This window comes from Phocoena phocoena, chromosome 4 (genome assembly GCF_963924675.1).
Source record: "Phocoena phocoena chromosome 4, mPhoPho1.1, whole genome shotgun sequence".
NCBI classification, from domain to species: Eukaryota; Metazoa; Chordata; class Mammalia; order Artiodactyla; family Phocoenidae; genus Phocoena; species Phocoena phocoena.
Window position 1 is genome coordinate 13,907,816 of NC_089222.1, and position 15,281 is coordinate 13,923,096.

Below are 15,281 nucleotides of genomic sequence, written 5' to 3' on the forward strand. Positions count from 1 at the left end.
CACAGAGGTCGATGTTTTGTAGAAAAACACGAACACCTAATGTCTCAGGTTGAAAAATGATTCAAAAGAGTTGAACACTCTGCAGAAGTTTTAGGAATATTTAAATCACTTAGGGTATAATTCCCGTGTATGCACAAGAGTGATCTATGATAAAAAACCATGTCTAATGAAGTAAAAAAATCTTCAATATATAGAAATTTTTAGAAAATGAAGTGATAAGAAAACATCGTATTATGGCTTAATGGCAGAATTTTTCTTTCTTAGAAGTACATAAAATAATAATGCATGTAGCAGTCAATGATGTCTTACAGTAGGTGAAATACAGGAGGGGAGAAGCTCATTTCTCATCCTGGAGGCATCTGGAGTCCTAAGTGTCTTCTAAGAAATAGGGCACAGCATGCAGTGGGGGCTGAGAGACAGGAGTCAGAAAGGCCAATGACTGGCTGGTCTGGCTCATCCGCCACTGCCCAAAGCACCAGGCAGAGACCAGGATGGGCAGCGCTGAACGTGGAAGCAAGAGGTGAGGTACTGGAGACCAGACAATGTGGCCGGAAGTGGCGCTGGGGCGGGTGGGGCAGGATGCTGGTGGAGGCCTCCCCAGTGTGGAACAGAATGGAAGTTCAGCGTGCAAGGCTTGGGAGGATGAGTGCCTCTGCCTGTCGGTGCCATCAATGACCAAGTCTCCTGTGAAAGAGAGGGCCCAGCCAAGCAGGGAGGAGATCACAGTGGACTTGAAACTGTCTCCAGAGACAAGGGCTAACGGTGTAGGACAAGTAGCCTGGAGGAGGCGGGCACAAGGGGAAGCAAGGCCTTTATGGATCTGGTGTTAAGGAAGGAGTTAAAACTGTGCTGGGTCTGTGATTGGGACAAATGTTTCAGGCAGAATAACTCAGCCACTGGAACCATTCATAGTGACTCCAGCACCATGTACTTTAAGATCTGTTCAAATATTGGCTTCAATATCCCATTTCTCAAACTAGAATATGATTGGTTGAAATGGCTCCAACTTTGGGTGACAAAATTGTTGACTGTTTAAACTGAACACGTGGTCCCCATAGGTATCAGGCACCTTCCCTCAGGCACTGCTGAGAAAATGTCAGTCCTCGCTGTAGTAACATTTTAATTACATCACATGGAGTCCGTTCCTGAAAAGGCCTGCTTGCCCCAAGACTTCTTAATGCCTACTTGTCCTTCAAAGCTTATCACTCCTTTAGGGCAGCTTTCATTCCCCTCATTTGGGCTGCCATGGCAACTTGAGCATGCCTCCACAAGAGAACCATCCCACTGGCCAGAATTCTTCCTTAAAATTTCTTTTGGCCCTACTAGAACATGACTGTGTTTCCCCAGCATCTGGCATGTTACAATAGAGTAGGCCCAGTAAGCACTCAGTAAAATACTTATTGAATGCATGCTTCTTGAAAAGCCTTTTCTCTTATGAAAGATGAGCAAGCCAATAGAAGCTCATTTTGAATATTAATTCATATTAATTTTTGTCCAAGTTTTTTCTTTTTGTTTTGATAAAAAAAAATTTTAATTTATTTATTTGGCTGCGTCAGGTCTTAGCTGCCGCACACGGGAACTTCATTGCAGCATGCAGGCTCTTCATTGCAGCACCTGACCTCTCTAGTTGTGATGTGCAGGCTCAGTAGTTGTGGCACATGGGCTTAGTTGCCCTGTGGCATGTGGGATCTTGGTTCCCTGATCAGGGATTGAACCTGCGTCCCCTACCTTGGAAGACAGATTCTTAACCACTGGACCACCAGGGAAGTCCCTCCAACAAGTTTCTTCACGTTGTGGCAAATATCACTGGACTGGGATTCAAGACTCTTGTACAAGTCCAGGGGCCTTGTGTCCATTAGGCAACTTCCTAATCTCTCTGGGTCTTGGTCTTCACATCTCCTGTGCACATCTCAAGGGTGCCCTGTGTCTTCCATTATTTATTCCACTGCCTGGCACATAGTATGTGCTCAATAAATATTTGGATAAATTAATCTGTGAAATGAACAAAAGGTTAGGATAAATTATCTCAAAGGTCCCTATTTGGCTTCCTAAATAATGCAAAGAAACACTTCTCGTCATTCTATCCAATCAAAACACATATTAGTTCTTAATCCTTGTGATATCGTTTAACAAAGTCAGCTTACACTGGCTGCTTGGAGGTACCCTAGCAACTTATTACCATGGCAACATCGCACTTCCTAGTCTTCAAATATGGGTACAGTCGAAATGAGCTGACCTAGTATTTACATTGAGGTTTGGAACTCAAGACCAGCCCAGCTGATTGTTATGTAATAAGGTTTTTGAGGTTCCTATGGAACAGACACTCCTCAAATTCTCTTCTACCTATTGGCTGATAACTGAAATACTATGGTTCGTCTCCTTAGTGTGAAGGGCTTTATGTCCTTCAAAAAACATAGAACATCCACTTTTTTTAAACAGTGTCCAATATCAGAACAAATATCTTTTTGTATTGGCTGCATGGAAATTTTAAAGATAACACTGGTGAGTTGAGAGGTCATGTTGCTTCAGTTTCATGATATTATTTTAAGGGAATTAAACTCACTAATCATTGTTTCGGGTCTGCTAGCATGAGAGCTGGTGGCAGTTTATCAGACCGCAAGATAGGCCTCCAAGTGCATTCATTATAGCTAATTGTAATTATGCTAAGATATAGGTTATTTATAGCAAGTGTTATTTTCATACATTTTAACAGATAAACCAAGTCCATTGGATGAATAATAGATTTTTCTGATGTGAAGGAAAATCATTCTGCGTATGTAAGACTGTCCACCTTGATTATGCACGCCACTGCAAGGAATTTGGGTCTGGGATGAAATGCAGGAAGTCAAATATAATTTTGGAAAGGTATATACCTTTTCATTTTCTGATGGGCATATATTATTTATGAAGGTTTGGGTTGTAAGTAACAGAAGATCCAATTTAAACCTTTTTAGCTCATATACCTGGAAATCTGAGAAGCATGTAGATTTCAGGAATAGTTGACCCAAAGGCTCAATGACTTAGCTTTATTCTCTCTCTACACTATACTACTCTAGTGAGGGCTCCATCTCAAGGCTGGTTCCCCTTATTTGTATACAAAGCAAGAGTCCTTAGCTTTGCTATGATTGACCAGCCCTGACCAACCCCTATGGTCAAAGGGCAACCGTGAAGTTTGGCCTGGGAGGCCTAAAGCAGTGACTGTGCCCAAGGGAACAGGATTAAGTGAGGGTTGGTTCTATTCAGATCTCATGGCTGCTATTCAATGAGGGAGGAAAGAAAACCACAATGTCCAAACCACCCCTAATTGTACCATGGAAGACAGAACATTACCTCTGAATAAGTACATAATTACTTTTGTCAATCAAAGTGTAAAGGGAGCACAAAGGAAACTTGTATTGTTCTGCCTGTATTGTATTTTTCCCTATAGTTGAAGAATTTATGTGAAACCATTGGCTCTCCTTGGCAGCTTTCCCAGTTCCGTCCCACATTCAATTAGAGACTGGAGTCAGAAATGGATTTTGTAGCTTATACACCATGGTAACGGGAGGCCATACCTAATCTTGTGTCCTAGCTTTTGTTGTTTAGAATGTGTAGGCAGAAAGAGTCAAATGGCCTGTCCTCTGTCTGGCACAAGCGTTCTGCTCTAAATCAAAGTGAAATAGGCCTCAGCGGCATTATCTCAAATGGCCGATTTAAAAAAATTACTCACAAATTAGGCTGTTCTCCAAAGTGTGTTTTGAAACATTGATTTGCTTAAGTGACTATAAAATCAGTAATATGGTTAAGACTCAAATTAATGGGCTGGTATAGCCTTTCAGGTTTATTTCACAGGCTCTCCTTGGCCAGAACACTTTGCATTGATTCTTGTCATCCTTAAAGCAGACAAAGCACCACACTCCTTCCTCTGGAGAATCCAGAAGTAAAACACTGTCACCCCTCAAGTCCCTGGAGGTTGTGTGAGTGTGTATGTGTGTGTGTATATATGTACCAAATGTGCTCACTTATGAACAGAGAACTGTGTGTCTACTCTGTACAAGCACTTAATCTAAATCATTTTATTTAGACTAATCTTCAGAGTCATCATATTAAATACGAGTCCAATTTCACAGATAAGGAAACAGGTTTGCAGAGGCTAATGATTTGCCAGCTGTCCTAGAGCTGTAAGTTGCAAAGCCTGACTTGAACTCAGGTGTGCCTGCGGTCACAACTCAGGATCCGACCCACCAAGCTTCACCGCCTCACTCTTTGTCTGGGAGTTGCATTAAAGTTTTCATTTTGCTGTTAGCTTTGCCTCCTTCCCTGCCCTGTCAAACTCTATATTCATTGACTTGCTACTGATTGAGCACCTGCCATATGCCAGACACTGTTTCAGGAGACACAGCAGAGAACAAAGCAGACAGAAATCTCTCCCTTCAGGAGCTTACATTTTATCAAGAATAAGCTCAGTTGTCTGTGTCCTGCTCTCCCAGATTTTCCCCCTAAATATCCTTTTCTTTCCAGTCCTTCAATAAACTCAGAGCCTCTTTCCCAAAGGCTCCTTGCCCTGAAATATGATTCAACATTTCAGATTCATAAGGGCAGTGGGAATTTGCTTTTATTCTTCTGATCCAAGATACTCAGCTGCCCCATTGTTTTGGCTTCAGGGGAGGCATCGGAGCCCTAAATTGACTGCTTGCCCAGTGGTGCATGGGCATATGTGCACGGGGGTGACCAGTGCGTCGAGGGATGGGTGTTTGGACTTAGTGTCGCAGGCCCAGTTTGCAGCGGAGCAGGTCCTGAGATAGAGATTTTCAGGCAAGAAGTTTGTTGGGACGGGCTCTCAGGCACAAACTGATCAGAGGGAAATGAACTGCTGTGCAGCTACTTGACCTTAAACTGGCTTCCTCAGTTTGGTAATACCAGGAACATGTATTTGACTTGCTTCTATTATTATTTAGTTCCTTTTTCTCTTAAGGACTATGATATTATTTTCTTTAGTTGTAGTTACATTTGGACCTCAAGTTATACAGATTATCTCCTTTAATCCTCAAAACACCCCAGTGAGATAGATATCACCATCCCATTTAACAGAGGAGACTGAGGCACAGAGAGGTTTGGGAACATCCATGTGGTTACACTACTACGTGGCAGAGCTGATATCTGAACCCAAGACTACCTAACACTGGGGCCCGAGCTCTTACCACTATGCTACACTGACTCTCCCCCTTTCTCAAGGTTGGCCTCAGTCTCCTCTAAGTTTAGTAGTTAAGATATACTCTTGGACTGTCTATGACCTATTGAAATCATTTATCAAATCATTCAATAAGCATACCATATTCTGGACAGTGTTCAGGGCACCAGAGCTATGATTTATAAGACAGACCCTCAGAATATCTCACAGGATGGTGAGGGGCTTCAGAGAAGTAAAAAGGCACTTAGGAGACAGAGTAATACGTGCTAAGCTGTGGAAAGCCTTGTGTACAATGGAGTACATAGGAAGGCTCTTAACAGTCATGGGGGTGGGGAGATGCTCCATGAAAGTGTCAAGGAGGGGATGTATGAGCAGGAGCCTAAAGCAAGTATCCAGGTAAACGTGTGTGTGCGCACGCAGGAGTGGGCATGGGGAGATGTTCTAAGAAGCAGAAGGTTGCACATGCTTGGAGTGGACCCAGAAATTGGGAGAAATCCAGGATGTCTGGAGCCCCACTTGAGAGGTTGGACATGGTAAGAGCTGCGACCGGGCAGGGGCAGATCAGGAAAGCCTTCCAAAGCCCGTTACAGACTGGGTTTTGCCCTGAGAGAATTGGGAAACCACTGCAGTGTGTTAAATAGGGCGACATTATCCAATTTGCTTTTTGTTTTGCCAATATGTTTTTATTCTGTTTTCTTTTTTAAAGCTTTATTGTGATATAATTGCCATACAATAAACTACATGTATTTAAAGTATACATTTGGTATATGTATAACTGATTCACTTTGTTATAAAGCAGAAACTAACACACCATTGTAAAGCAATTATACTCCAATAAAGATGTTTATATATATATATATATGTATATATATATATATATATATATACATATATATATATATATACTTTGAGACAAGAAGAACCTAATACAAAAAAAAAAAGTATATGTTTGGGTGAGTTTCCACACACATATATCCTGCTGAAACCATAAACACCATCAGGAGAGTGAACATTTCCATCACTCCAAGCATTTTCTCCTGCCCCTTTTTAAATCCTCCCTCCCTGCCTCAGTCCTAGCCCCAGACAACTGCTGATCTGTGTTCTGTCAGTAGAGATTAGTTTTTATTTCCCAGAGCTTTGTATAGATGGAATCAAAATTTATATGTATTCTAAAGAGCACATATTTTTGTATTATTTCAGCAAGATTATGGGGACTGCCAAGTCAAGAATGGATAAGAAGACTAGGGGCTTTAGCCAGTGAATTATTAGCTAAAGTAACTAACACCTTCGGAAAGGGGCTCTTTCTGAAGTCACTCTGTTCATTGCATCACAAAGTGGCAAAGCTACCCCCTCTCCTGTCCCCTCTTAGGTCCTTGTTTCCGGGAGACAGAAACCTAATTCAAGCTGTCTGGAGTGTGTGCGCACGCACACATACACAGGATTTTATTGGCTCTGCCGTGGAAAAGCCCAGCAGTGGTTGCCTTTAGGCATTTCTGCTCAAACGACTTGATGGGACTTGGTTTTTCTTGATCACTTAGTTCTCACCTCTTTCACCTCCTGTAACCACCATTTCTGTTGCTGTTGTTGTGAGGACATTAAGATCTCAGAGCAACTTTCATTGTATACAACCCCCAGTGTTGTTAACTATAGTCACCGGGCTGCACACTAGCTCCCTGGAACTTATTCATCTTGTAATTGGAAGTTCGTGCCCTTTGGCCACCATCTCGCCTCTTCCCCACCCTCCAGCCCTTTAGAGAATATTTATTGTGTTTATTTAAGCTCTTGCCTGGTGAGTTCCAATCAACGTCTGCTGTTCTGTTTGTCGTCTTTAGGTGCAAGGTCATTTCACCCTGGCAACTCATGTTCCTGTTTGAAGCGATCCTCTCTGGTTTTCAGGAAGAGCCAGATTCCTCCACGGGAGTTTAAGGAGAAGGGAAGGGATGAGCCCCTGGGCAGACCACTTTGGACCCCACAGAACCCCAAAGACTACAACATTTGGTACCGCGCTGCCAGGCACCTCCTGTGAGCAGGGGTTTCCTAGGTTAGAATCCGTCATCCTGGGGAGCTTGAGCGAGGAGAGGTGAGTGAGCGGATGCTAAGTATCAGCTGCTGGTCCTGTTTTCATCAGCTTTTCACACCAGCAGGGCTTCTGTGGTACTTTTACGTACCCTGACAGCACTGGCCGCCTGCACTGATGCTGCAGGTTTCTGTGGCCAAGAGGCTGCTCTGATCCATCCAAGGCCAGGCCATGGAGAGGGAAGAGAATTTAGAGTTCTTTCTCTGCCCATACCCTCCGTCTGCTCTGCCCTCCTGCTGTCTCCCCCATCACACCTGCCTAGACAGCCTGCCTTCTCCCCAGGGGCATCTCACACTTTGGAGGTGTTGTTGATAGTTTTTCAGATGCACAACTGCACCTGCTTCTACAGCTTTTCTAGGGAGGCTCTGGGTGGAGGGAGTTGGCAAGGTGGTCAGTACGCTACTTTGTCAGAGTTAGGAAAAGGCCTGCGCACACATGTCATTTTACAGAGCAGTCAGTGTGCCTGTGAGTACCACTCCTCTCCTAGAAGGAGTGATGGGGAGGGCAGGACCAGGAAACAGGGTCAAGGACGACGACATTTTAAGGCAAAAGAAAAATGTCAAATTTGAAGCCCCTATTTTCTCCTCAAATTAAACCCAAGTTAGATATTCTTTTAGGCAATGACTCAGAAACTCTGAAAAGGGTTTAATAATAGCTCTTGATGATTCATATGAATATTTTACTCTGAAGTTGCTTGTCTTTGAGGAATGTTGGTGTGAAACTTTTGCTCCCAGGAAGTATGGGTGAAGATCTAAGTACTCACTGCTTTGTGAAGTGGTTATGATAGTAGTAATTAATAATTATATTTCTCTATGCTCTGCCAAAGCAGTTGGGCATTGCAGAAACACTTTATTATAAAACTATAAATAGATAAGTAGCTAAAAACTTTAATTAAACTGCTTAATTAAATTAATTAAATGGTAATTAAATTACCATTTCATTCTTTTTTTTTTAAAGCATCTACAAACTTTAAAAAATAATGTTTGAACTAATTGCTTCAGGAGATACCAAAGATTACCATTTGCAGAAATACATTATTAGAACTAAAAGTCCAAGATTCTAAAATGCATTCGATAGCAATGCTTCGATTTGAGGCAAAAACCTTTCCTAATGATGGAACCAAGAGGGTTCTCAGCCTGATAGTTTTAGGCCTCACCTGCCACTAGCTAGCTGTGTGACCCAGAGCAAGTCTCTTACTCACTGGGCCTCAGTTTCCTCATCTGTTAAATGAGGTCACTGGAATAAATGTCTTACATGAAAGGGCTATGGGACCTTTATGCATGAGATGAGGGAGAGGGTCCCAGTGCCTGGGAAATAGACATACCACCAGTTTCTACTACTTCTGCAACCCAAGGATAAGGAAGAAAGGAAGCAGCCCAGAGCAAATTCCAACCTCAACTCCAAGAACCAGGAAAGATTTTCAGCCACCTCACAAATTATTTAAAACATAATTCAGGAGAGACCGGCCAAGATGGCGGAGTGGAAACAACTTGAGCTCACCTCCTCTCATGGGCACACCAAAATCACAATTATCTGCAGAACAACCATGAAACGATGAAAAAGACCAGAACTTACCAGAAAAGATCTTCTACAGCAAAACACAAGGAAGGAACCACAAGGACGTGGGTAGGAGGCCCAGACTCACAGTACAGTCAAGTCCCGTACCCCCAGGCACCAAATTAGCACCAGCACCTGGCCCCGACCAGCAGCCTGTGGGCACAGGTGCTGGGACCCCTCAGGCTGAGCAGCCCCCAGTCACCAGCAGACAGCCTGCCTACAGACTTCCTGAGCCTACAGTCACCTCTAAGCACGGCGCTGCCCACCCTGGGAAATCTTCAAGTACACTTGGATTTGGACTCATGAGCTCAAAGTAACTCTGCAGTTTTCAGAGGCAACTGTAGCTCTCTGGACCCTGGTTTTCACATCTGTGAAATAAAAGTGTTGGATGAGGTGATCTGTCTGGACATCGGCAGCTGTGAAATGCCACGTTCCCTGATGATCTCTGTGACCAGTATGCTCTGACAGCAAAGGACATCAAGAAGATCCCATTATTATGCTGAAAAAAAAAAAGATTATTTTGTCTGAAGTTGTCTCTAAATTCTGTTTTGGAAATAGGCAGGGTGTGCATTTTTATAGGAATTTGTATAAAAAGCACTTGCCAAAGTCACACTCTTGGTTATTGGAAGAATTGAGGGGAAGCCCTCAGTCTCCAGACCCCAAAGCCGGAATGCGGGCCATTTCTACAAGGACGGAAAGAGGTGCCGAAAGGGCAGGCTCTGCTTCTGTAAAAGTCCTTTGGAGCTTGCTGACTGTTTCAGTTTCAGCCACACTCAGAGGTGCGCTCTTGCGGCCGCTCCCATTTTCCGCATGAAAGTTGCTAGGGCTCTTTCAGACTTTCCTTCTGAATTACTACAACACGGTTTTAGGATTATTTCTATTTCACCTGGAGGCTTTCCTTTGAATGTACAGTGTGTGTGCACACATCTGTTTACAGTTTGCTGAAATCTCAAGTGTGATTCCATAACATCTCAGTTACTTTTTCCATGGGGGATGGATGTCTCCCTCATTTTAAGCCTAAGTCAGGGCTGCCCAAGGCTTTTCACATCAGGGCACTCATAAAAATGGTATTTGCACAGTGGATGGGGCTACTTCAGATCCTGAGGTGCCTGTCTGGAGACTCCAGCCTTTACGTACCCCGTCCCAGCCCAGCATCCCTGAGGACTGAGGGCATGACAAGGCCCACATGTTTTCTCTAACATTTTGTTATAAAAATTTCAGACATAAATAAAAGTTAAGAGAATTATATAGAGGATACCCATGTACCCACCACCTAAATTCTACCCCTAAGATTTTACTTTACTTGCCCTATTACATTTGTATTCATCTATCCACCCTTTATCCAGCCATCATATTTTGTGATGTAATGCGATGTAAGTTGCAGATGCCAGCATCCTTCACCCTAAACTTTTCAGCACACATAGTACTAGTAACTAAAGCTTCAATATTTATTTTTTTTAGATGAAGCTTATGTACTGTGAGAGGCACTAATCATTTTTTTAACCATTTTTTAAAAATTGAATTATACTTAATTTACAATGTTGTGTTAGTTTCAGGTATACAGAAAAGAGATTCAGTTATACATATATGTGTGTATACATATTCTTTTTCAGATTCTTTTCCATTATTACAAGATATTGAGTATATTCCCTGTGCTATGTAATAGGTCCTTGTTGTTTATCTATTTTATATATAGTAGTGTGTATATGCAAACCCCAAACTTGTAATTTATCCTTCCCCCTGGTCCCCATTTTCCCCTGGGTAACCATAAATTTGTTTTTTGTGTCTGTGATGAAATGTACTAATCTTAAGTGGCAAACCCATACACTCGTGTAACTCAAACCTCTATCAAGATAAAAAGCATTGCATCACCCAAGAAGTTCCCTACTGCACTTTCCAGTCCATCCCCATGCCCACCACCCCACCTCACCCCTACAGCTCAGTTTTGGATGTTCTAGAGCTTCATGTAAATGGAACAATACAATATGTTCTCTCTCAGCCCAGCTTTCACTCAGTGTGTTTTTGACATTCATACATGTGGTTGCATGGAATCTGTAATCCCCTTTTACTAACAAGTAAACCGCACTGCATAAATGCACCATTGTTTGTTTAACTGTTCCTCTGTTGATGGACCCTGGGCTGCTCCACTTTTCCATTTTCTCTCATGATATCTACCTCTCTGATACATTTCATGCTCCAGCACATCCATTCCTGGAAGACTGTCTGACAAGAGTGCTCTGGTATATCAAGCCCAGTTTGCCCAGCTTGAGCTGGAGTTTAGTTTCTCCAGGGGCAGTTTGCACACTGGTGAGCCATGCATGGGACATGATGGTGTCCTTGTCATGCCCTCAGGCCTCAGGGGTGCTGGGCTGGGACGGGGTACCTAAAGGCTGGAGTCTCCAGACAGGCACCTCAGGATCTGAAGTAGCCCCATCCACTGTGCAAATACCATTTTTATGAGTGCCCTGATGTGAAAAGCCTTGGGCAGCCCTGACTTAGGCTTAAAATGAGGGAGACATCCATCCCCCATGGAAAAAGTAACTGAGATGTTATGGAATCACACTTGAGATTTCAGCAAACTGTAAACAGATGTGTGCACACACACTGTACATTCAAAGGAAAGCCTCCAGGTGAAATAGGAATAATCCTAAAACCGTGTTGTAGTAATTCAGAAGGAAAGTCTGAAAGAGCCCTAGCAACTTTCATGCGGAAAATGGGAGCGGCCGCAAGAGCGCACCTCTGAGTGTGGCTGAAACTGAAACAGTCAGCAAGCTCCAAAGGACTTTTACAGAAGCAGAGCCTGCCCTTTCGGCACCTCTTTCCGTCCTTGTAGAAATGGCCCGCATTCCGGCTTTGGGGTCTGGAGACTGAGGGCTTCCCCTCAATTCTTCCAATAACCAAGAGTGTGACTTTGGCAAGTGCTTTTTATACAAATTCCTATAAAAATGCACACCCTGCCTATTTCCAAAACAGAATTTAGAGACAACTTCAGACAAAATAATCTTTTTTTTTTTCAGCATAATAATGGGATCTTCTTGATGTCCTTTGCTGTCAGAGCATACTGGTCACAGAGATCATCAGGGAACGTGGCATTTCACAGCTGCCGATGTCCAGACAGATCACCTCATCCAACACTTTTATTTCACAGATGTGAAAACCAGGGTCCAGAGAGCTACAGTTGCCTCTGAAAACTGCAGAGCTACTTTGAGCTCATGAGTCCAAATCCAGGTGTACTTGAAGATTTCCCAGGGTGGGCAGCGCCGTGCTTAGAGGTGACTGTAGGCTCAGGAAGTCTGTAGGCAGGCTGTCTGCTGGTGACTGGGGGCTGCTCAGCCTGAGGGGTCCCAGCACCTGTGCCCACAGGCTGCTGGTCGGGGCCAGGTGCTGGTGCTAATTTGGTGCCTGGGGGTACGGGACTTGACTGTACTGTGAGTCTGGGCCTCCTACCCACGTCCTTGTGGTTCCTTCCTTGTGTTTTGCTGTAGAAGATCTTTTCTGGTAAGTTCTGGTCTTTTTCATCGTTTCATGGTTGTTCTGCAGATAATTGTGATTTTGGTGTGCCCATGAGAGGAGGTGAGCTCAAGTTGTTTCCACTCCACCATCTTGGCCGGTCTCTCCTGAATTATGTTTTAAATAATTTGTGAGGTGGCTGAAAATCTTTCCTGGTTCTTGGAGTTGAGGTTGGAATTTGCTCTGGGCTGCTTCCTTTCTTCCTTATCCTTGGGTTGCAGAAGTAGTAGAAACTGGTGGTATGTCTATTTCCCAGCCACTGGACCATCTCCCTCATCTCAAGCATAAAGTTCCCATAGCCCTTTTGTCTTCACATTTTCTTCAGTGCCTGGAAAGGTGTTTGGAACCATGGTGAAGGAAAGGGTCAGGTAGGGCATTAGCCTCTTGCTCCCATCCCCACGTGACAGTGAGGCTCTGTAAGCTGCTGCCAATGCCTGTGGCAACAAGACCCTGACTGAGGGGTGGTGGGGGGGAGAAACAGCATTTGCACCTAGTGAATGAATGGTATGGGAGTTGGGGCAGGTGACGCGGCACTGCTCCCAGGGAGGAAGTAATCTCTAACATCTCCAGCTGGATGGTGGCTCCTTTTGGAGAAGGCAAGGAAGGAGGACCAGAGCTGAGCTTCACTGGGGAAAGGGTTGAGTGCCCTCCAGCGCTCTGCTCCATCAGCCAGCCTCAGGCACGTGCTGCTGCCTTTTGGGGAGCCAGCTCTGTCTCCCAGCTGTGATGTGCCATCAGCCCCACCCAGGAGGAGCTTAAAATGCCTACAGGGTAGGTTTCATCACCCCCATTTTAGAGGTGAAGTAACAGATACCCAAATGATGAAGGGACTGGCACAAGTTGCACCACTGGTAGTAAGTGGAAGAGCTAAGGCTCCAGTCAGGCTTTTGGCCCCAACTCCAGTGCTCTCAGGTCTGTAGCTCAGCATAATCGTTTGGAAAGTTCTTCCACTTTAGTATTTGTAGGGCCTTGGACAAGACTCTTGAGGTTCTAGTAGAGGTGATGTGAAGTCATATATGTGGAAGTGTTTACCACAGTGCTAGCAATAACAGGAGCTCAATAAATGGGCTAGGCATGGCAGGGTGGGAGTCAGGGAGGTAAAAACAAGAATAACACTGGGTCTTGACCCTGAGGAAGTTCATTGTTATGAGCAGTTAGGCTCATGACCTGGTTTTGAACCATGGCTCACTGTAAAGCTGTGCCACTTTGGGAAAGTTTCTTATTCTCTCCATGCCTCGGTTTCCTCATGTGTAAAATGGGTATAATTGCAGTAAATACTTCCAAAGGTTATTGTGGAGATTAAATGAATGAATGCATGTGAATGCTTTGGCCATGCCTGATCACAAAAGGCTTGTGATATACATGGTAGTTTTAAGTACTATTATATAAATATGTAAAAATGTAAATAAAAGATTTAGGGAACAGACAACAAAAACAATGGAAGGAATGACACAAGAGAAAAATGGGAACTTTTCAAGTATGTTCTAAGGAAAAAATTCGCTGCTATGTTTGGAAACACCTGCAAGGTACAACTCATGACCAGATGGCAAATGATCTCATTCTTAGTTGATCATGAAACAGAGTCCAGAGGATGATGCCAAATCTTTCTTTAAAAAAAAGTGCCGTCTACTTATGCTATGGTTCATTCTAGGCGTCTTCTGCAAGGTCAAGTCCTCTAAACTTTCCATGTTCCACCTGGAGAAAGTCTTTGGTATAGAGCATTGTATTCTTTTCCTTTTGCTACTGTAGCAAATTAGTGCAAAGTTAGTGGCTTTAAGCAAAAAAAACTTACTATTTTATAGTTCTGGAAATCAGAAGTCTAAAATCAAGGCTGCATTTCTTCTGGAGGCTTCAGAGGAGAATCTGTTTCCTTGCATTTAACAGCTTCTAAAGCCTGCCTCCATTCTTTGACTCATGGTCCCTCCCTTCAACTTCAAAGCCAGCCATATGTAGCATCTTTCCTCTCTGACCTCCCACCGGCCTCTTATAAAGATCCTGGTGATTATACAGGGCCCACCAGGATAATCCAGGATAATCTCCATATCTCAATGTCTTTAACTTAATCACACCTGCCATATAAGGTAACATATTCACATTTCTGGGAATTAATGTGTAGACATCTTTTGGATGCCATTATTCAGGCCTATCACAAGCATCTCCAAGCCAAACACATCTTTCCTTTGCTAAAATGGGCAACCTTGTTTAGAATAACTTGCAGGATCTATTATGCAAATTCTTCACCCCACCATGTGTAAGGAGAGGAAAAAATGCCAATGATGAGGAGAAGTAAGAACCCTGTCCTACTACTCATCCATATAATAATTGCTGTGGGAATTCTGGTGAGATCAGTAAGGGCAGTCATTTTTTTTTTTAATTATAAGAATGAATTTTACTATTCACCTTTATCTTGCACATCAAAATTCATTGGACATTGCAATAGCTGCACACACATGGGAGAAGCAGTGAATGCCAGACATTTCCTTTGTTCATATGCCAAGCTCATCAGACATCAATCACAAGACCCAAATTCAAAGATGGGAGTTTCAGGACTTCCCTGGTGGTCCAGTGGTTAAGATTCCACTGGCAGCTTCCACTGCCATATGGCATGGCCAAAAAAACAAAACAAAAAAATGATTGAAGTTTCAAGGATGCAAAGGTAGACCTTTCTGGTAGGGGTTACCGGAATTGCTCCTCCTCATGGATGCTGACTAAAACACTTAACCTGCTGAAACCCGGGATTGAACCAGGGACCTTTAGATCTTCAGTCTAATGCTCTCCCAACTGAGCTATTTCAGCACCTTAGGGGTGAGCTGCCCTGACACTCATTTTTCAAAACTGAGATTGTTTTCAATCCATTTTTAGAACATTTCAGACTTCGAAAGTGTTGCTCTCTCATTGTCCAATATATTTATCCACCCAAATAGTTAGGAATGTCTTCCATGTATGGTGCTTTAATCCAATTCCTGG

The 15,281-nt window shown here is 43.4% G+C and overlaps 1 non-coding gene and 1 pseudogene across 1 annotated transcript; one reads left to right on the forward strand and one right to left on the reverse strand.

Moving 5' to 3' along the window:
• Window positions 1–542: 542 nt before the first annotated feature.
• The window catches only part of LOC136122635 (elongation factor 1-alpha 1-like), a 72,131-nt pseudogene continuing 57,392 nt past the window's right edge, over window positions 543–15,281 (forward strand).
• On the reverse strand, window positions 15,038–15,110 carry TRNAF-GAA (transfer RNA phenylalanine (anticodon GAA)). Its single transcript has one exon. It is a non-coding gene; the product is annotated as a tRNA-Phe (tRNA).